We start from the raw sequence: 23,549 nt of genomic DNA on the forward strand, positions 1-23,549 counted from the left end.
ACATATGTGGAGTGAAGTGTACAAAGCTCTGGTTGATGATCAATGACCACACAACCCCCTTTTTGTCGATAATAGCCATGAACGACCATTTTCAATGACACTGACGGCTAACACCTACGGATTTTTGACCAAGAATTGGTCTCCACCATAAATCCAAGAATGTGATCTATGGCAAGGAAACATATGTGTAGTGGGGTGTATGAGCCTCTGGTCGAAGATCAATGGCCACACAACCCCCATTTTTGTCGAAAATAGCCATGAATGACCATTTTCAATAATACCGAAGGCTAACACATTTGGATTTTTGCCCAAGAAATGGTCTCCACCAGAAATCCAAGAATGTGATCTATGGCAAGGAAACATATGTGGGGTGAGGTGTACGAGCCTCTGGTCGATGATCATTAGCCACACAACCCCCATTGTGTCGAAAATATCCATGAACGACCTTTTCAATAATACTGAAGGCTAACACGTACGAATTTTTGACCAAGAAATGGTCTCCACCAGAAATCCAAGAATGTGATTTATGGCATGGAAACATATGTGGGGTGAGGCGTACGAGCCTCTGGTCGATGATAAATGGCCACACAACCCCCATTTTTGATGAAAATAGTCATGAACGACCATTTTCAATAATACCGAAGGCTAAGACCTACTGATTTTTTACCAAGAAATGGTCTCCACCAGAAATCCAAGAATGTGATCAATGACAAGGAAACATATGTGGGGGGAGGTGTATGAGCCTCTGGTCGATGATCAATGGCCACACAACCCCCATTTTTGTAGAAAATAGCCATGAACGACCATTTTCAATAATACCGAAGGCTAACACTACGGATGTTTGACCAAGAAATGGTCTCCACCAGAAATCCAATAATGTGATCTATGGCTAGGAAACATATGTGGAGTGAGGTGTATGAGCCTCTGGTCGATGATCAATGGCACACAACCCCCATTTTTGTCGAAAATAGCCATGAACGACCATTTTCAATAATACCGAAGGCTAACACCTACGGATTTTTGACAAAGAAATGGTCTCCACCATAAATCTAAGAATGTTATCTATGGCTAGGAAACATATGTGTAGTGAGGTGTATGAGCCTCTGGTCGAATATCAATGGCCACACAACCCCCATTTTTGTCGAAAATAGCCATGAACGACCATTTTCAATAGTACCGAAGGCTAACACATTCGGATTTTTGACCAACAAATGGTCTCCTCCAGAAATCAAAGAATGGGATCTATGGCAAGGAAACATATGTGGGGTGAGGTTGACGAGCCTCTGGTCGATGATCAATGGCCACACAACCCCCATTTTTGTCAAAAATAGCCATGAATGACCATTTTCAATAATACCGAAGGCTAACACGTACGGATTTTTGACCAAGAAATGGTCTCCACTAGAAATCAAAGAATGTGATCTATGGCAAGGAAACATATGTGGGGTGAGGTTTACGAGCCTCTGGTCGATGATCAATGTCCACACAACCCCCATTTTTGTCGAAAATAGCCATGAACGACCATTTTCAATAGTACCGAAGGCTAACACATTCGGATTTTTGACCAAGAAATGGTCTACACCAGAAATCAAAGAATGTGATATATGGCAAGGAAACATATGTGGGGTGAGTTTTACGTTCCTCTGGTTAATGATCAATGGCCACACAACCCCCATTTTTGTCGAAAATACCATGAATGACCATTTTCAATAATACCGAAGGCTAACATGTACGGATTTTTGACCAAGAAATGGTCTCCACCAGAAATCAAAGAATGTGATCTATGGCAAGGAAACATATGTGGGGTGAGGTGTACGAGCCTCTGGTCAACGACAAATGGCCACACAACCCCCATTTTAGTCGAAAATAGCCATGAACGACCATTTTCAATAATACCGAAGGCTAACACCAACGGACTTTTGACCAAGAAATGGTATCCACCAGAAATCCAAGAATGTGATCTATTGCAAGAAAACATATGTGGGTTGAAGTGTACGAGCCTCTGGTCGATGATCAACGGCCACACAACCCCCATTTTTGTCGAAAATAGCAATGAACGACCATTTTCAATGACACTGAAGGGTAACACCTACGGATTTTTGACCAAGAAATGGTCTCCACCATAAATCCAGGAATGTCATCTATGGCAAGGAAACATATGTTTAGTTGGGTGTATGAGCCTCTGGTCTAAGATCAATGGCCACACAACCCCCATTTTTCTCGAAAATAGCCATGAATGACCATTTTCAATAATACCGAAGGCTAAGACCTAAGGATTTTTGACCAAGAAATGGTCTCCACCAGAAATCCAAGAATGTGATCTATGGCAAGGAAACATATATGGGGTGAGGTGTACGAGCCTCTGGTCGATGATCAATGGCCACGCAACCCCCATTTTGTCGAAAATAGCCACGAACGACCATTTTCAATAATACCGAAGGCTAACACCTACGGATTTTTGACCAAGATATGGTCTCCACCAGAAATCCAAGAATGTGATCTATGGCAAGGAAACATATGTGGGGTGAGGTGTACGAGCCTCAGGTCGATGATCAATGGCCACACAACCCCCATTTTTGTCGAAATTAGACATGAACGACCATTTTCAATGACACTGAAGGCTAACATCTACGGATTTTTGACCAAGAAATGGTCACCACCACAAATCCAGGAATGTGATCTATGGCAAGGAAACATATGTGTAGTGAGGTGTATGAGCCTATAGTCGAATATCACTAGCCACACAACCCCCATTTTTGTCGAAAATAGCCATGAACGACCATTTTCAATAGTACCGAAGGCTAACACATTCGGATTTTTGACCAAGAAATGGTCTCCACCAGAAATCAAAGAATGTGATCTATGGCAAGGAAACATATGTGGGGCGAGGTTTACGAGCCTCTGGTCGATGATCAATGGCCACACAATCCGCATTTTTGTCGAAAATAGCCATGAATGACCATTTTCAATAATAGCGAAGGCTAACACGTACGGAGTTTTGACCAAGAAATGGTCTCCACCAGAAATCCAAGAATGCCATCTATGGCAAGGAAACATATGTGGGGTGAGGTGTACGAGCCTCTGGTCGATGATAAATGGCCACACAACCCCCATTTTAGTCGAAAATAGCCATGAACGACCATTTTCAATAATACCGAAGGCTAACTCCAATGGATTTTTGACAAGGAAATGGTCTCCACCAGAAATCCAAGAATGTGATCTATTGCAAGGAAACATATGCGGGGTGAGGTGTACGAGCCTCTGGTCGATGATAAATGGCCACACAACACCCATTTTGGTCGAAAATAGCCATGAACGACCATTTTCAATAGTACTGAAGGCTAACACATTCGGATTTTTGACTAAGAAATGGTCGAGGTGAGGTTTACGAGCCTCTGGTCGATGATCAATGGCCACACGACCCCCATTTTTGTCGAAAATAGACATGAATGACCATTTTCAATAATACCGAAGGCTAACACGTACGGATTTTTGACCAATCAATGGTGTCCACCAGAAATCCAAGAATGCGATCTATGGCAAGGAAACATATGTGGGGTGAGGTGTACGAGCCTCTGGTCGATGATAAATGGCCACACAACCCCCATTTTAGTCGAAAATAGCCATGAACGACCATTTACAATAATACCGAAGGCTAACACCAACGGATTTTTGACCAAGAAATGGTCTCCACCAGAAATCCAAGAATGTGATCTATGGCAAGAAAACATATGTGTGGTGAAGTGTACGAGCCTCTGGTCGATGATCAATGGCCACACAACCCCCATTTTTGTCGAAAATAGCCATGAACGACCATTTTCAATGACATTGAAGGCTAATACCTATGGATTTTTGACCAAGAAATGGTCTCCACCATAAATCCAAGAATGTGATCAATGGCAAGGAAACATATGTGTAATGAGGTGTATGAGCCTCTAGTCGAAGATCAGTGGCCACGCAACCCCCATTTTTGTCGAAAATAGCCATGAATGACCATTTTCAATAATACCGAAGGCTAACACATCCATAGGTGTTTGCCTTCGATATTATTGAAAATGGTTGTTGATGCAATTTTTGACAAAAATTGGGGTTGTGTAGCCATTGACCATCGAACAAAGGCTCGTACACCTGACCCCACATATGTTTCCTTGCCATAGGTCACATTCTTTGATTTCTAGTGGGGACCACTTCTTGGTCGAGATCCGTAGGTGTTAGCCTTCGATATTATTGAAAATGGTCGTTCTTGCAATTTTGGACAAAAATGGGGGCTGTGTGGCAATTGATTATCAACCAGAGGCTCATACACTTGACCCCACATATGTTTCCTTGCCATAGATCACATTCTTGGATTTTTGGTGGAGGCCATTTCTTGGCCAAAAATCCGTTGGTGTTAGCCTCGGTAGTATTGAAAATGGGGTTTTTTAGTCGATGATCAATGGCCACACAACCCCATTTTTGTCAAAAAAAAGCATGAACGGCCATTTTTAATAATACCGAAGGCTAACACCTACGAATTTTTGACTTAGAAATGGTCTCCACCAGAAATCCAAGAATGTGACCTATGGAAAGGAAACATATGTGGGGTGAGGTGTATGAACCTCTAGTTGATGATCAATGGACACACAACCCCTATTTTTGTTGAAAATTGCATGAATGACCATTTTCAATAATAGTGAAGGCTAACACCTATGGATTTTTGATCAAGAAATGGTCTCTGCCAGAAACGCAAGAATGTGATCTATGGCAACGACACATATGTGGGTTGTGGTTTCTAAGCCTCTAGTCATTGGTAAATGGCCACACAACCCCCATTTTGACGAAAATAGCATGAACGACCATTTTCAATAATAGCGAGGGCTAACACCTATGGATTTTTGACCAAGAAATGGCCTCCACGAGAAATCTAAGAATGTGATCTATGGCAAGGAAACATATGTGGATTGAGGTGTACGAGCCTCTGGTCCATGATTATTGGCCACACAACGCATACTTTTGCCGAAAATTGCATCAACGACCATTTACAATAATACCGAAGGCTAACACCTACAGATTTTTGACCAATAAATGGTCTCCACCAAAAATCCAAAAATGTGATCTATGGCATAGAAACATGTGGGATGAGGTGTACGAGTCTCTAGTCGATGATCAATGGCCACACAACCCCCATTTTTGTCAAAAAATAGAATGAACGACAATTTTCAATAATACTGAAGGATAACACCTATGGAATTTTGACTAAGAAATGGTCTCCACCAGAAATCTAAGAATGTGATCTATGGGAAGGAAAATATGTGGGGTATGGTGTACGAGCCTCTGGTCGATGATCAATGGCCACACAACCCTCATTTTGTCAAAAATAGCCAAGAACCGCCATTTTCAATAATACCGAAGGCTAACGCCTACGGATTTTCGACCAAGAAATGGTCTCCACCAGAAATACAAGAATGTAATCTATGGCAAGGAAACATATGTTGGGTGAGGTGTACGAGCCTTTGGTCAATGATATATGGCCACACAAGCCCCATTTTGGTCGAAAATAGCATGAACGACCATTTTCAATAATACTGAAGGCTAACACCAACGGATTTTTCATTAAGAAATGGTCTCCACCAGAAATCCCAGAATGTGATCTATGGTAAGGAAACATGTGTGGGGAGAGGTGTACGAGCCTCTGGTTGACGATCAAAGGCCACCCAACACCTATTTTTGTTGAAAATAGCATGAACGACCATTTTCAATAATACCGAAGGCTAACACCTACGGATTTTTGACCAAGAACTGGTCTCCACCAGAAATCCAAGAATGTGATCTATGGCAAGGAACCATATGTGGGGTGAGGTGAACGAGCCTCTGGTCAATGATCAATGGCCACACAACCCCCATTTTTGTCGAAAATAGCCATGAACGACCATTTTCAAAAATGGTCGTAAAAAATCTGTAGCCTTTGGTATTATTGAAAATGGTCGTTCATGGCTATTTTCGACAAAAATGGGGGTCGTGTGGCCATTGATCATTGACTAGAGGCTCGTTCACCTCACCCCACATATGTTTCCTTGCCATAGATCACATTCTTGGATTTCTTGTGGAGACCATTTCTTGGTCAAAAATCTGTAGGTGTTAGCCTTCGGTATTATTGAAAATGGTCGTTCATGGCTATTTTCGACAAAAATGGGGGTTGTATGGCCATTGATCATTGACCAGAGGCTCGTTCACCTCACCCCACATATGGTTCCTTGCCATAGATCACATTCTTGGATTTCTGGTGGAGACCAGTTCTTGGTCAAAAATTCGTAGGTGTTTGCTTTCGGTATTATTGAAAATGGTCGTTCATGCTATTTTCAACAAAAATAGGTGTTGGGTGGCCTTTGATCGTCAACCAGAGGCTCGTACACCTCTCCCCACATATGTTTCCTTACCATCGATCACATTCTTGGATTTCTGGTGGAGACCATTTCTTAGTGAAAAATCCGTTGGTGTTAGCCTTCAGTATTATTGAAAATGGTCGTTCATGCTATTTTTGACCAAAATGGGGCTTGTGTGGCCATTTATCATTGACCAAAGGCTCGTACACCTCACCCCACAAATGTTTCCTTGCCATAGATTACATTCTTGTATTTCTGGTGGAGACCATTTCTTGGTCAAAAATCCGTAGGCGTTAGCCTTCGGTATTATTGAAAATGGTCGTTCTTGGCTATTTTCGACAAAATGAGGGTTGTGTGGCCATTAATCATCGACCAGAGGCTCGTACACCATACCCCACATATTTTCCTTGCCATAGATCACATTCTTAGATTTCTGGTGGAGACGATTACTTAGTCAAAAATCCATAGGTGTTATCCTTCGGTATTATTGAAAATGGTCATTCATGCTATTTTTGACAAAAATGGGGGTTGTGTGGCCATTGATCATCGACTAGAGACTCGTACACCTCATACCACATATGTTTCTATGCCATAGATCACATTTTTGGATTTTTGGTGGAGACCATTTATTGGTCAAAAATCTGTAGGTGTTAGCCTTCGGTATTATTGTAAATGGTCGTTGATGCAATTTTCGGCAAAAATATGCGTTGTGTGGCCAATAATCATGGACCAGAGGCTCGTACACCTCAATCCACATATGTTTCCTTGCCATAGATCACATTCTTAGATTTCTGGTGCAGGCCATTTCTTGGTCGAAAATCCATAGGTGTTAGCCCTCGTTATTATTGAAAATGGTCGTTCATGCTATTTTCGTCAAAATGGGGATTGTCTGGCCATTTACTAATGACCAGAGGCTCAGAAACCACAACCCACATATGTGTTGTTGCCATAGATCACATTCTTGCATTTCTGGCAGAGACCATTTCTTGATCAAAAATCCATAGTTGTTAGCCTTCACTATTATTGAAAATGGTCATTCATGCAATTTTCAACAAAAATAGGGGTTGTGTGTCCATTCATCATCGACTAGAGGTTCATACACCTCACCCCACATATGTTTCCTTTCCATAGGTCACATTCTTGGATTTCTTGTGGAGACCATTTCTAGGTCAAAAATTCATAGGTGTTAGCCTTTGGTATTATTGAAAATGGCCGTTCATGCTTTTTTCGACAAAAATGGGGTTTGTTGGCCACTGATCATCGACTAAAAAACCCCCATTTTCAATACTACAGAGGCTAACACCAACGGATTTTTGGCCAAGAAATGGCCTCCACCAAAAATCCAAGAATGTGATCTATGGCAAGGAAACATATGTGGGGTCAAGTGTATGAGCCTCTGGTTGATAATCAATTGCCACACAGCCCCCATTTTTGTCCAAAATTGCAAGAACGACCATTTTTAATAATATCGAAGGCTAACACCTACGGATCTCGACCAAGAAGTGGTCCCCACTAAAAATCAAAGAATGTGACCTATGGCAAGGAAACATATGTGGGGTCAGGTGTACGATCCTTTGTTCGATGGTCAATGGCTACACAACCCCATTTTTTGTTGAAAATTGCATCAACAACCATTTTCAATAATATCGACGGCAAACACCTATGGATGTGTTAGCCTTCGGTATTATAGAAAATGGTCACTCATGGCTATTTTCGACAAAAATGGAGGTTGCGTGGCCATTGATCTTCGACCAGAGGCTCATACACCTCACTACACATATGTTTCCTTGCCATTGATCACATTCTTGGATTTATGGTGGAGACCATTTCTTGGTCAAAAATCCATAGGTATTAGCCTTCAGTGTCATTGAAAATGGTCGTTCATGGCTATTTTCGACAAAAATGGGGGTTGTGTGGCCATTGATCATCGACCAGAGGCTCGTACACATCACCCCACATATGTTTTCTTGCCATAGATCACATTCTTGGATTTCTCGTGGAGACCATTTCTTGGTCAAAAATCTGTTGGTGTTAGCCTTCGGTATTATTGTAAATGGTCGTTCATGGCTATTTTCGACTAAAATGGGGCTTGTGTGGCCATTTATCATCGACCAGAGGCTCGTACACCTCACCCCACATATGTTTCCTTGCCATAGATCGCATTCTTGGATTTCTGGTGGACACCATTTCTTGGTCAAAAATCCGTACGTGTTAACCTTCGGTATTATTGAAAATGGTCATTCATGGCTATTTTCGACAAAATGGGGGTTGTGTGGCCATTGATCATCGACCAGAGGCTCGTAAACCTCACCCCGACCATTTCTTGGTCAAAAATCCGAATGTGTTAGCCTTCAGTACTATTGAAAATGGTCGTTCATGGCTATTTTCGACCAAAATGGGTGTTGTGTGGCCATTTATCATCGACCAGAGGCTCGTACACCTCATCCCACATATGTTTCCTTGCAATAGATCACATTCTTGGATTTCTGGTGGAGACCATTTCCTTGTCAAAAATCCGTTGGAGTTAGCCTTCGGTATTATTGAAAATGGTCGTTCATGGCTTTTTCGACTAAAATGGGGGTTGTGTGGCCATTTATCATCGACCAGAGGCTCGTACACCTCACCGCACATATGTTTCCTTGCCATAGATCGCATTCTTGGATTTCTGGTGGAGACCATTTCTTGGTCAAAAATCCGTACGTGTTAGCCTTCGCTATTATTGAAAATGGTCATTCATGGCAATTTTCGACAAAAATGCGGATTGTGTGGCCATTGATCATCGACCAGAGGATCGTAAACCTCACCCCACATATGTTTCCTTGCCATAGATCACACTTTTTGATTTCTGGTGGAGACCATTACTTGGTCAAAAATCCGAATGTGTTAGCCTTCGGTACTGTTGAAAATGGTCGTTCATGGCTATTTTCGACAAAAATGGGGGTTGTGTGGCCAGTGATATTCGACTATAGGCTCATACACCTCACTACACATATGTTTCCTTGCCATAGATCACATTCTTGGATTTATGGTGGTGACCATTTCTTGGTCAAAAATCCGTAGGTGTTAGCCTTCAGTGTCATTGAAAATGGTCGTTCATGGCTATTTTCGACAAAAATGGGGGTTGTGTGGCCATTGATCATCGACCTGAGGCTCGTACACCTCACCCCACATATGTTTCCTTGACATAGATCACATTCTTGGATTTCTGGTGGAGACCATTTCTTGGTCAAAAATCCGTAGGTGTTAGCCTTCGGTATTATTGAAAATGGTCGTTCATGGCTATTTTCGACAAAAATGGGGGTTGTGTGGCCATTGATCATCAACGAGATGCTCATATACCTCACCCCATATATGTTTCCTTGCCATAGATCACATTCTTGGATTTCTGGTGGAGACCATTTCTTGGTCAAAAATTCGTAGGTCTTAGCATTCGGTATTATTGAAAATGGTCGTTCATGGCTATTTTCATCAAAAATTGGGTTGTGTGGCCATGTATCATCGACCAGAGGCTCGTACACCTCACCCCACATATGTTTCCTTGCCATAGATCACATTCTTTGATTTTTGGTGGAGACCATGTCTTGGTAAAAAATTCGTACGTGTTAGCCTTCAGTATTATTGAAAATGGTCGTTCATGGCTATTTTCGACAAAATGGGGGTTGCGTGGCCATTGATCATCGACCAGAGGCTCGTACACCTCACCCCACATATGTTTCCTTGCCATAGATCACATTCTTGGATTTGTGGTGGAGACCATTTCTTGGGCAAAAATCCGAATGTATGGCCATTGATCTTAGACCAGAGGCTCATACACCCAACTACACATATGTTTCCTTGCCATAGATCACATTCCTGGATTTATGGTGGAGACCATTTCTTGGTGAAAAATCCGTAGGTGTTAGCCTTCAGTGTCATTGAAAATGGTCGTTCATTGCTATTTTCGACAAAAATGGGGGTTGTGTGGCCATTGATCATCGACCTGAGGCTCGTACACCTCACCCCACATATGTTTCCTTGACATAGATCACATTCTTGGATTTCTGGTGGAGACCATTTCTTGGTAAAAAATCCGTAGGTGTTAGCCTTCGGTATTATTGAAAATGGTCGTTCATGGCTATTTTCGACAAAAATGGGGGTTGTGTGGCCATTGATCATCAACGAGATGCTCATATACCTCACCCCATATATGTTTCCGTGCCATAGATCACATTCTTGGATTTCTGGTGGAGACCATTTCATGGTCAAAAATCCGTAGGTCTTAGCATTCGGTATTATTGAAAATGGTCGTTCATGGCTATTTTCATCAAAAATTGGGTTGTGTGGCCATGTATCATCGACCAGAGGCTCGTACACCTCACCCCACATATGTTTCCTTGCCATAGATCACATTCTTTGATTTTTGGTGGAGACCATGTCTTGGTAAAAAATTCGTACGTGTTAGCCTTCAGTATTATTGAAAATGGTCGTTCATGGCTATTTTCGACAAAATGGGGGTTGCGTGGCCATTGATCATCGACCAGAGGCTCGTACACCTCACCCCACATATGTTTCCTTGCCATAGATCACATTCTTGGATTTGTGGTGGAGACCATTTCTTGGGCAAAAATCCGAATGTATGGCCATTGATCTTAGACCAGAGGCTCATACACCCAACTACACATATGTTTCCTTGCCATAGATCACATTCCTGGATTTATGGTGGAGACCATTTCTTGGTGAAAAATCCGTAGGTGTTAGCCTTCAGTGTCATTGAAAATGGTCGTTCATTGCTATTTTCGACAAAAATGGGGGTTGTGTGGCCATTGATCATCGACAAAAGGCTCGTACACTTCAACCCACATATGTTTTCTTGCCATAGATCACATTCTTGGATTTCTGGTGGAGACCATTTCTTGGTCAAAAATCCGTTGGTGTTAGCCTTCGGTATTATTGAAAATGGTCGTTCATGGCTATTTTCGACTAAAATGGGGGTTGTGTGGCCATTTGTCATCGACCAGAGGCTCGTACACCTCACCCCACATATGTTTGCTTGACATAGATCACATTCTTGGATTTCTGGTGGAGACCATTTCTTGGTCAAAAATTCGTACGTGTTAGCCTTCGGTATTATTGAAAATGGTCATTCATGGTATTTTCGACAAAAATGGGGGTTGTGTGGGCATTGATCATTGACCAGAGGAACGTAAACCTCACCCCACATATGTTTCCTTGCCATATATCACATTCTTTGATTTCTGGTGTAGACCATTTCTTGGTCAAAAATCCGAATGTGTTAGCCTTCGGTACTTTTGAAAATGGTCGTTCATGGATATTTTCGACAAAAATGGGGGTTGTGTGGACATTGATCATCGACCAGAGGCTCGTAAACCTCACCCCACATATGTTTCCTTGCCATAGATCACATTCTTTGATTTCTGGTGGAGACCATTTCTTGGTCAAAAATCCGTACGTGTTAGCCTTCGGTATTATTGAAAATGGTCATTCATGGCTATTTTTGACAAAAATGGGGGTTGTGTGGCCATTGATCATCGACCAGAGGCTCGTCAACCTCACCCCACATATGTTTCCTTGCCATAGATCTCATTCTTTGATTTCTGGTGGAGACCATTTGTTGGTCAAAAATCCGAATGTGTTAGCCTTCGGTACTATTGAAAATGGTCGTTCATGGCTATTTTCGACAAAAATGGGGGTTGTGTGGCCATTGATATTCGACCAGAGGCTCATACACCTCACTACACATATGTTTCCTTGCCATAGATAACATTCTTGGATTTATGGTGGAGACCATTTCTTTGTCAAAAATCCGTAGGTGTTAGCCTTCGGTATTATTGAAAATGGTCGTTCATGGCTATTTTTGACAAAAATGGGGGTTGTGTGCCATTGATCATCGACCAGAGGCTCATACACCTCACTCCACATATATTTCCTTGCCATAGATCACATTATTGGATTTCTGGTGGAGACCATTTCTTGGTCAAACATCCGTAGGTGTTAGCCTTCGGTATTATTGAAAATGGTCGTTCATGGCTATTTTCGACAAAAATGGGGGTTGTGTGCCCATTGATCATCGACCAGAGGCTCATACACCTCACCCCACATATGTTTCCTTGTCATTGATCACATTCTTGGATTTCTAGTGGAGACCATTTCTTGGTAAAAAATACGTAGGTCTTAGCCTTCTTTATTATTGAAAATGGTCGTTCATGACTATTTTCATCAAAAATGGGGGTTGTGTGGCCATTTATCATCGACAAGAGGCTCGTACACCTCACCCCACATATGTTTCCTTGCCATAGATCACATTCTTGGATTTCTGGTGGAGACCATTTCTTGGTCAAAAATTCATACGTGTTTGCCTTCAGTATTATTGAAAAGGTCGTTCATGGATATTTTCGACAAAATGGGGGTTGTGTGGCTATTGATCATCGACCAGAGGCTCGTACACCTCACCCCACATATGTTTCCTTGCCATAGATCACATTCTTGGATTTCTGGTGGAGACCATTTCTTGGGCAAAAATCAGAATGTGTTAGCCTTCGGTATTATTGAAAATGGTCATTCATGGCTATTTTCGACAAAAATGGGGGTTGTGTAGCCATTGATCTTCGACCAGAGGCTCATACACCCCACTACACATAAGTTTCCTTGCCATAGATCACATTCTTGGATTTATGGTGGAGACCATTTATTGGTCAAAAATCCGTAGGTGTTAGCCGTCAGTGTCATTGAAAATGGTCGTTCATCAACCAGAGCTTCGTACACTTCACTCCACATATGTTTTCTTGCCATAGATCACATTCTTGGATTTCTGGTGGAGACCATTTCTTGGTCAAAAATCCGTTGGTGTTAGCCTTCTGTATTATTGAAAATGGTCGTTCATGGCTATTTTTGACAAAAATGGGGGTTGTGTGGCCATTTATCATCGACCAGAGGCTCGTACACCTCACCCCATATATGTTTCCTTGCCATAGATCACATTCTTCGATTTCTAGTGGAGACCATTTCTTGGTCAAAAATCCATACGTGTTAGCCTTCGGTATTATTGTAAATGGTCATTCATGGTATTTTCGACAAAAATGGGGGTTGTGTGGCCATTAATCATCTACCAGAGGATCGTAAAACGCACCCCACATATGTTTCCTTGCCATAGATCACATTCTTTGATTTCTGGTGGAGACCATTTCTTGGTCAAAAACTCCGAATGTGTTAGCCTTTGGTACTATTGAAAATGGTCGTTTATGGCTATTTTCGACAAAAATGGGGGTTGTGTGGCCATTGATATTCGACTAGAGGCTCATACACCTCACTACACATATGTTTCCTAGCCACAGATCACATTCTTGTATTTATGGTGCAGACCATTTCTTGGTCAAAAATCCATAGGTGTTAGCCTTCTGTGTCATTGAAAATGGTCGTTCATCGCTATTTTCGACAAAAATGGGGGTTGTGTGGCCATTGATCATCGACCAGAGGCTCGTACACCTCACCCCACATATGTTTCCTTGCCATAGATCATATTCTTGGATTTCTGGTGGAGACCATTTCTTGGTCAAAAATCCGTAGGTGTTAGCCGTCGGTATTATTGAAAATGGTTGTTCATGGCTATTATCGACAAAAACGGGGGTTGTGTGGCCATTGATCATCGACAAGAGGCTCATACACCTCACCCCACATATGTTTCCTTGCCATAGATCACATTCTAGGATTACTGGTGGAGACCATTTCTTGGTCAAAAATCCGTAGGCGTTAGACTTCGGTATTATTGAAAATGGTCGTTCATGGCTATTTTCATCAAAAATTGGGGTTGTGTGGCCATTTATCATCGACCAGAGGCTCGTACACCTCACCCTATATATGTTTCCTTGCCATAGAACACATTCTTGGATTTCTGGTGGTGACCATTTCTTGGTCAAAAATTCGTACGTGTTAGCCTTCGGTATTATTGAAAATGGTCGTTCATGGCTATTTTCGACAAAATGGGGGATGTGTGGCAATTGATCATCGACCAGAGGCTCGTACACCTCACCCCACATATGTTTCCTTGCCATAGATCACATTCTTGGATTTCTGATGCAAACCATTTCTAGGGCAAAAATCCGAATGTGTTAGCCTTCGGTATTATTGAAAATGGTCATTCATCGCTATTTTCGACAAAAATGGGGGTTGTGTGGCAATTGATCATCGACCAGAGGCTCGTACACCTCACCCCACATATGTTTCCTTGCCATAGATCATATTCTTGGATTTCTGGTGGAGACCATTTCTTGCTCAAAAATCCGTAGGTGTTAGCCTTCGGTATTATTGAAAATGGTTGTTCATGGCTATTTTCGACAAAAACGGGGGTTGTGTGGCCATTGATCATCGACCAGAGGCTCATACACCTCACCCCACATATGTTTCCTTGCCGTAGATCACATTCTTGGATTTCTGGTGGAGACCATTTCTAGGGCAAAAATCCAAATGTGTTAGCCTTCGGTATTATTGAAAATGGTCATTCATCGCTATTTTCGACAAAAATGGGGGTTGTGTGGCCATTGATCTTCGACCAAAGGCTCATACACCCCACTACACATATGTTTCCTTCCCATAGATCACATTCTTGGATTTATGGTGGAGACCATTTCTTGGTCAAAAATTCGTAGGTGTTAGCCTTCAGTGTCATTGAAAATAGTCGTTCATGGCTATTTTCGACAAAAATGGGGGTTTTGTGGCCATTGATCATCGAGCAGAGGCTCGTACACTTCACCCCACATATGTTTTTTTGCCATAGATCACATTCTTGGATTTTTGGTGGAGACCATTTCTTGGTCAAAAATCCGTTGGTGTTAGCCTTCGGTATTATTGAAAATGGTCGTTCATGGCTATTTTCGACTAAAATGGGGGTTGTGTGGCCATTTATCATCGACCAGGGGCTCATACACCTCACCTCACATATGTTTCCTTGCCATAGATCACATTCTTGGATTTCTGGTGGAGACCATTTCTTGGTCAAAAATCCATACGTGTCAGCCTTTGGTATTATTGAAAATGGTCATTCATGGCTATTTTCGACAAAAATGGGGTTGTGTGGCCATTGATCATCGACCAGAGGATCGTAAACCTCACCCCACATATGTTTCCTTGCCGTAGATCACATTCTTTGATTTCTGGTGGAGACCATTTCTTGGTCAAAAACCGAATGTGTTAGCCTTCGGTACTATTGAAAATTGTCGTTCATGGCTATTTTTGACAAAAATGGGGGTTGTGTGGCCATTGATATACAACCAGAGGCTCATACACCTCAACCCACATATGTTTCCTTGCCATAGATCACATTCTTGGATTTCTGGTGGAGACCATTTCTTGGTCAAAAATCCGTCGGTGCTAGCCTTCAGTGTCATTGAAAATGGTGGTTCATGGCTATTTTCGACAAAAATGGGGGTTGTGTGGCCATTGATCATCGACCAGAGGCTCGTACACCTCACCCCACTTATGTTTCCTTGTCATAGATCACATTCTTGGATTTCTGGTGGAGACCATTTCTTGGGCAAAATTTCGAATGTGTTAGCCTTCGGTATTATTGAAAATGGTCATTCATGGCTATTTTTGACAAAAATGGGGGTTGTGTGGCCATTGATCTTTGACCAGAGGCTCATACACCTCACTACACATATGTTTCTTTGCCATAGATCACATTATTGGATTTATGGTGGGGACCATTTCTTGGTCAAAAATCCTTAGGTGTTAGCCTTCAGTGTCATTGAAAATGGTCGTTCATGGCTATTTTCGACAAAAATGGGGGTTGTGTGGCCATTGATCATCGACCAGAGGCTCGTACACTTCACCCCACATATGTTTTTTTGCCATAGATCACATTCTTGGATTTTTGGTGGGGACCATTTCTTGGTCAGAAATCCGTTAGTGTTAGCCTTTGGTATTATTGAAAAATGGTCGTTCATGTCTATTTTTGACTAAAATGGGGGTTGTGTGGCCATTTATCATCGACCAGAGGTTCGTACACCTCACCCCACATATGTTTCCTTGCCATAGATCACATTCTTGGATTTCTGGTGGAGACCATTTCTTGGTCAAAAATCCGTACTTGTTAGCCTTCGGTATTATTGAAAATGGTCATTCATGGATATTTTCGACAAAAATGGGGGTTGGGTGGCCATTGATCATCGACCAGAGGCTCGTAAACCTCACCCCACATATGTTTTCTTGCCATAGATCACATTCTTTGATTTTTGGTGGAGACTATTTGTTGGTCAAAAATCCGAATGTGTTAGCCTTCGGTACTATTGAAAATGGTCGTTCATTGCTATTTTCGACAAAAATGGGGTTGTGTGGCCATTGATATTCGACCAGAGGCTCATACAACTCACTGCAAATATGTTTACTTGCCATAGATCACATTCTTGGATTTATGGTGGAGACCATTTCTTGGTCAAAAATCCTTAGGTGTTAGCCTTCGGTATTATTGAAAATGGTCGTTCATGGCTATTTTTGACAAAAATGGGGGTTGTGTGGCCATTGATCATCGACCAGAGGCTCGTACACCTCACCTCACATATGTTTCATTGCCATAGATCACATTATCGGATTTCTGGTGGAGACCATTTCTTGGTCGAAAACCCATACGTGTTAGCCTTCGTTATTATTGAAAATGGCCGTTGATCACTATTTTCGACAAAAATGGGCGTTGTGTGGCCATTGATCATTGGCCAGAGGCCCATACACCTCACCCCACATATGTTTCCTTGCCATAGATCACATTCTTGGATTTATGGTGGAGACCATTTCTTGGTCAAAAATCCTTAGGTGTTAGCCTTCAGTGTCATTGAAAATGGTCGTTCATGGTTATTTTCGACAAAAATGGGGGTTGTGTGGCCATTGATCATCGACCAGAGGCTCGTACACCTCACCTCACATATGTTTCCTTGCCATAGATCACATTATTGGATTTATGGTGGAGACCATTTCTTGGTCAAAAATCCGTAGGTGTTAGCCTTTCGTGTCATTGAAAATGGTCGTTCATGGCTATTTTCGACAAAAATGGGGGTTGTGTGGCCATTGATCATCGACCAGAGGCTCGTACACTTTACCCCACATATGTATTCTTGCCATTGATAACATTCTTGGATTTCTGGAGGAGATCATTTCTTGGTCAAAAATCCATACGTGTTAGCCTTCGATATTATTGAAAATGGTCATTCATGGCTATTTTCGACAAAAATGGGGTTTGTGTGGCCATTGATCATTGACCAGAGGCTCATAAACCTCACCCCACATATGTTTCCTTGCCATAGATCACATTCTTGGATTTCTGGTGGAGACCATTTTTTAGTCAAAAATCCGAATGTGTTAGCCTTCGGTACTATTGAAAATGGTCGTTCATGGCTATCTTCGACAAAAATAAGGGTTGCGTGGCCATTGATATTCGACTAGAGGCTCATACACCTCACTACAAATATGTTTCCTTGCCATAGATCACATTCTTGGATTTATGGTGGAGACCATTTCTTGGTCAAAAATCTGTGAGTGTTAGCCTTCAACGTCATTGAAAATGGTCGTTCATGGCTATTTTCGACAAAAATGGGGGTTGTGTGGCAATTGATCATCGACCAGAGGCTCGTACACCTCACCCCACATATGTTTCCTTGCCATAGATCACATTCTTGGATTTCTGGTGGAGACCATTTCTTGGGCAAAAATCCGTAGGTGTTAGCCTTTCGTGTCATTGAAAATGGTCGTTCATGGCTATTTTCGACAAAAATGGGGGTTGTGTGGCCATTGATCATTGACTAGAGGCTCGTACACTTTACCCCACATATGTTTTCTTGCCATTGATCACATTCTTGGATTTCTGGAGGAGATCATTTCTTGGTCAAAAATCCGTACGTGTTAGCCTTCGATATTATTGAAAATGGTCATTCATGGCTATTTTCGACAAAAATGGGGTTTGTGTGGCCATTGATCATTGACCAGAGGCTCATAAACCTCACCCCACATATGTTTCCTTGCCATAGATCACATTCTTTGATTTCTGGTGGAGACCATTTTTTAGTCAAAAATCCGAATGTGTTAGCCTTCGGTACTATTGAAAATGGTCGTTCATGGCTATCTTCGACAAAAATAAGGGTTGCGTGGCCATTGATATTCGACTAGAGGCTCATACACCTCACTACAAATATGTTTCCCTGCCATAGATCACATTCTTGGATTTATGGTGGAGACCATTTCTTGGTCAAAAATCTGTGAGTGTTAGCCTTCAACGTCATTGAAAATGGTCGTTCATGGCTATTTTCGACAAAAATGGGGGTTGTGTGGCAATTGATCATCGACCAGAGGCTCGTACACCTCACCCCACATATGTTTCCTTGCCATATATCACATTCTTGGATTTCTGGTGGAGACCATTTCTTGGGCAAAAATCTGAATGTGTTAGCCTTCGGTATTATTGAAAATGGTCATTCATGGCTATTTTTGAGAAAAATGGGGGTTGTTTGGCCATTGATCTTCGACCAGAGGCTCATACACCTCACTACACATATGTTTCCTTGCCATAGATCACATTCTTGGATTTATGGTGGATACCATTTCTTGGTCAAAATTCCGGAGGTGTTAGCCTCCAGTGTCATTGAAAATGGTCGTTCATGGCTATTTTCGACAAAAATGGGGGTTGTGTGGCCATTGATCATCGACCAGAGGCTCGTACACCTCACCCCACATATGTTTCCTTGCCATAGATCACATTCTTGGATTTCTGGTGGAGACCATTTCTTGGTCAAAAATCCATACGTGTTAGCCTTCTGTATTATTGAAAATGGTCGTTGATCGCTATTTTAGACAAAAATGGGCGTTGTGTGGCCATTGATCATCGACCAGAGGCCCATACACCTCACTCCACATATGTTTCCTTGCCATGGATCACATTCTTGGATTTATGATGGAGACCAATTCTTGGTCAAAAATCCATAGGTGTTAGCCTTCACTGTCATTGAAAATGGTCGTTCATGGCTATTTTCGACAAAAATGGGGGTTGTGTGGCCATTGATCATCGACCAGAGGCTCGTACACCTCACCCCACATATGTTTCCTTGCCATAGATCACATTTTGAATTTCTGGTGGAGAACATTTCTTGGTCAAAAATCTGTAGGTGTTAGTCTTCGGTATTATTGAAAATGGTCGTTCATGGCTATTTTCGACAAAAATGGGGGTTGTGTGGCCATTGATCATCGACCAGAGGCTCATACACCTCACCCCACGTATGTTTCCTTGACATAGATCACATTCTTGGATTTCTGGTGGAGACCATTTCTTGGTCAAAAATCCGTAGGTGTTAGCCTTCAGTATTATTGAAAATGGTCGTTCATGGCTATTTTCGACAAAAATGGGGGTTGTGTGGCCATTTATCATTGACCAGAGGCTCGTACACCTCACCTCACTTATGTTTCCTTGCCATAGATCAAATTCTTGGATTTATGGTGGAGACCATTTCTTGGTCAAAAATTCGTAGGTGTTAGCCTTCCGTGTCATTGAAAATGGTCGTTCGTGGCTATTTTCGTCTAAAATGGGGGTTGTGTGGCCATTGATCATCGACCAGAGGCTCGTACACTTTACCCCACATATGTTTTCTTGCCCTTGATCACATTCTTGGATTTCTGGTGGAGACCATTTCTTGGTCAAGAATCCGTTGGTGTTAGCCTTCGGTATTATTGAAAATGGTCGTTCATGGCTATTTTCGTCTAAAATCGGGGTTGTGTGGCCATTTATCATCGACCAGAGGCTTGTACACCTCACCCCACATATGTTTCCTTGCCATAGATCACATTCTTGGATTTCTAGTGGAGACAATTTCTTGGTCAAAAATCCGTACATGTTAGCCTTCAGTATTATTGAAAATGGTCATTCATTGCGATTTTCGACAAAAATGGGGGTTGTGTGGCAATTGATCATCGACCAGAGGCTCCTAAACCTCACCCCACATATGTTTCCTTGCCATAGATCACATTCTTGGATTTATGGTGGAGACCATTTCTTGGTCAAAAATCTGTGAGTGTTAGACTTGAGTATCATTGAAAATGGTCGTTCATGGCTATTTTCGACAAAAATGGGGGTTGTGTGGCAATTGATCATCGACCAGAGACTCGTACACCTCACCCCACATATGTTTCCTTGCCATAGATCACATTCTTGGATTTCTGGTGGAGACAATTTCTTGGGCAAAAATCTTAATGTGTTAGCCTTCGGTATTATTGAAAATGGTCATTCATGGCTATTTTCGACAAAAATGGGTGTTGTGGCCATTGATCTTCGACCAGAGGCTCATATACCTCACTACACATATGTTTCCTTGCCATAGATCACATTCTTGGATTTATGGTGGAGACCATTTCTTGGTCAAAATTCTGTAGGTGTTAGCCTTCAGTGTCATTGAAAATGGTCGTTCATGGCTATTTTCGACAAAAATTAGGGTTGTGTGGCCATTGATCGTCGACCAGAGGCTCATACACCTCACCCCACATATGTTTCCTTGCCGTAGATCACATTCTTGGATTTCTGGTGGAGACCATTTCTTCGTCAAAAATCCGTAGGTGTTAGCCTTCGGTATTATTGAAAATGGTCGTTCATGGCTATTTTCGGCAAAAATGGGGGTTGTGTGGCCATGGATAATCGACCAGAGGCTCATACACCTCACCCCACATATGTTTCCTTGCCATAGATCACATTCTTGGATTTCTGGTGGAGACCATTTATTGGTCAAAAATCCGTAGGTCTTAGCCTCTAGTATTATTGAAAATGGTCGCTCATGGCTATTTTCATAAAAAATGGGGGTTGTGTGGCCATTTATCATCGACTAGAGGCTCATAAACCTCACCCCACATATGTTTCCTTGCCATAGATCACATTCTTGGATTTCTGGTGGAGACCATTTCTTGGTCAAAAACTCGTACGTGTTAGCCTTCGGTATTATTGAAAATGGTCGTTCATGGCTATTTTCGGCAAAATGGGGGTTGTGTGGCCATTGATCATCGACCAGAGGCTCGTACACCTCACCCCACATATGTTTCCTTGCCATAGACCACATTCTTGGATTTCTGGTGGAGACCATTTCTTGGGCAAAAATCCGAATGTGTTAGCCTTTGGTATTTTTGAAAATGGTCATTCATGGCTATTTTCGACAAAAATGGGGGTTGTGTGGCCATTGATCTTCGACCAGAGGCTCATAAACCTCACTACACATATGTTTCCTTGCCATAGATCACATACTTGGATTTATGGTGGAGACCATTTCTTGGTCGAAAATCCGTAGGTGTTAGCCTTCAGTGTCATTGAAAATGGTCGTTCATTGCTATTTCGACAAAAATTAGGGTTGTGTGGCCATTGATCGTCGACCCGAGGCTCATACACCTCACCCCACATATGTTTCCTTTCCGTAGATCACATTCTTGGATTTCTGGTGGAGACCATTTCTTGGGCAAAAATCTGAATGTCCTTTGGTATTTTTGAAAATGGTCATTCATGGCTATTTTCGACAAAAATGGCGGTTGTGTGGCCATTGATCTTCGACCAGAGGCTCATACACCTCACTACACATATGTTTCCTTGCCATAGATCACATTCTTGGATTTATGGTGGAGACCATTTCTTGGTCAAAAATCCGTAGGTGTTAGCCTTCAATGTCATTGAAAATGGTCGTTCATGGCTATTTTCGACAAAAATTAGGGTTGTGTGGCCATTGATCGTCGACCAGAGGCTCATACACCTCACCCCACATATGTTTCCTTGCCGTAGATCACATTCTTGGATTTCTAGTGGAGACCATTTCTTGGTCAAAAATCCGTAGGTGTTAGCCTTCGGTATTATTGAAAATGGTCGTTCATGGCTATTTTCGGCAAAATGGGGGTTGTGTGGCCATTGATCATCGACAAGAGGCTCGTACACCTCACCCCACATATGTTTCCTTGCCATAGATCACATTCTTGGATTTCTGGTGGAGACCATTTCTTGGGCAAAAATCTGAATGTCCTTTGGTATTTTTGAAAATGGTCATTCATGGCTATTTTCGACAAAAATGGCGGTTGTGTGGCCATTGATCTTCGACCAGAGGCTCATACACCTCACTACACATATGTTTCCTTGCCATAGATCACATTCTTGGATTTATGGTGGAGACCATTTCTTGGTCAAAAATCCGTAGGTGTTAGCCTTCAATGTCATTGAAAATGGTCGTTCATGGCTATTTTCGACAAAAAATAGGGTTGTGTGGCCATTGATCGTCGACCAGAGGCTCATACACCTCACCCCACATATGTTTCCTTGCCGTAGATCACATTCTTGGATTTCTAGTGGAGACCATTTCTTGGTCAAAAATCCATAGGTGTTAGCCTTCGGTATTATTGAAAATGGTCGTTCATGGCTATTTTCGACAAAAATGGGGGTTGTGTGGCCATGGATCATCGACCAGAGGCTCATACACCTCACCCCACATATGTTTCCTTGCCATAGATCACATTCTTGGATTTCTGGTGGAGACCATTTCTTGGTCAAAAATCCGTAGGTCTTAGCCTCTAGTATTATTGAAAATGGTCGCTCATGGCTATTTTCATAAAAAATGGGGGGTTGTGTGGCCATTTATCATCGACTAGAGGCTCATAAACCTCACCCCACATATGTTTCCTTGTCATAGATCACATTCTTGGATTTCTGGTGGAGACCATTTCTTGGTCAAAAACTCGTACGTGTTAGCCTTCGGTATTATTGAAAATGGTCATTCATGGCTATTTTCAGCAAAATGGGGGTTGTGTGTCCATTGATTATCGACCAGAGGATCGTACACCTCACCCCACATATGTTTCCTTGCCATAGATCACATTCTTGGATTTCTGGTGGAGACCATTTCTTAGGCAAAAATCCGAATGTGTTAGCCTTTGGTATTTTTGAAAATGTTCATTCATGGCTATTTTCGACAAAAATGGGGGTTGTGTGGCCATTGATCTTCGACCAGAGGCTCATACACCTCACTACACATATGTTTCCTTGCCATAGATCACATACTTGGATTTATGGTGGAGACCATTTCTTGGTCGAAAATCCGTAGGTGTTAGCCTTCAGTGTCATTGAAAATGGTCGTTCATGGCTATTTTCGACAAAAATTAGGGTTGTGTGGCCATTGATCGTCGACCAGAGGCTCATACACCTCA

Source organism: Zea mays, chromosome 9 (genome assembly GCF_902167145.1).
Source record: "Zea mays cultivar B73 chromosome 9, Zm-B73-REFERENCE-NAM-5.0, whole genome shotgun sequence".
In the NCBI taxonomy this organism is placed as follows: Eukaryota; Viridiplantae; Streptophyta; class Magnoliopsida; order Poales; family Poaceae; genus Zea; species Zea mays.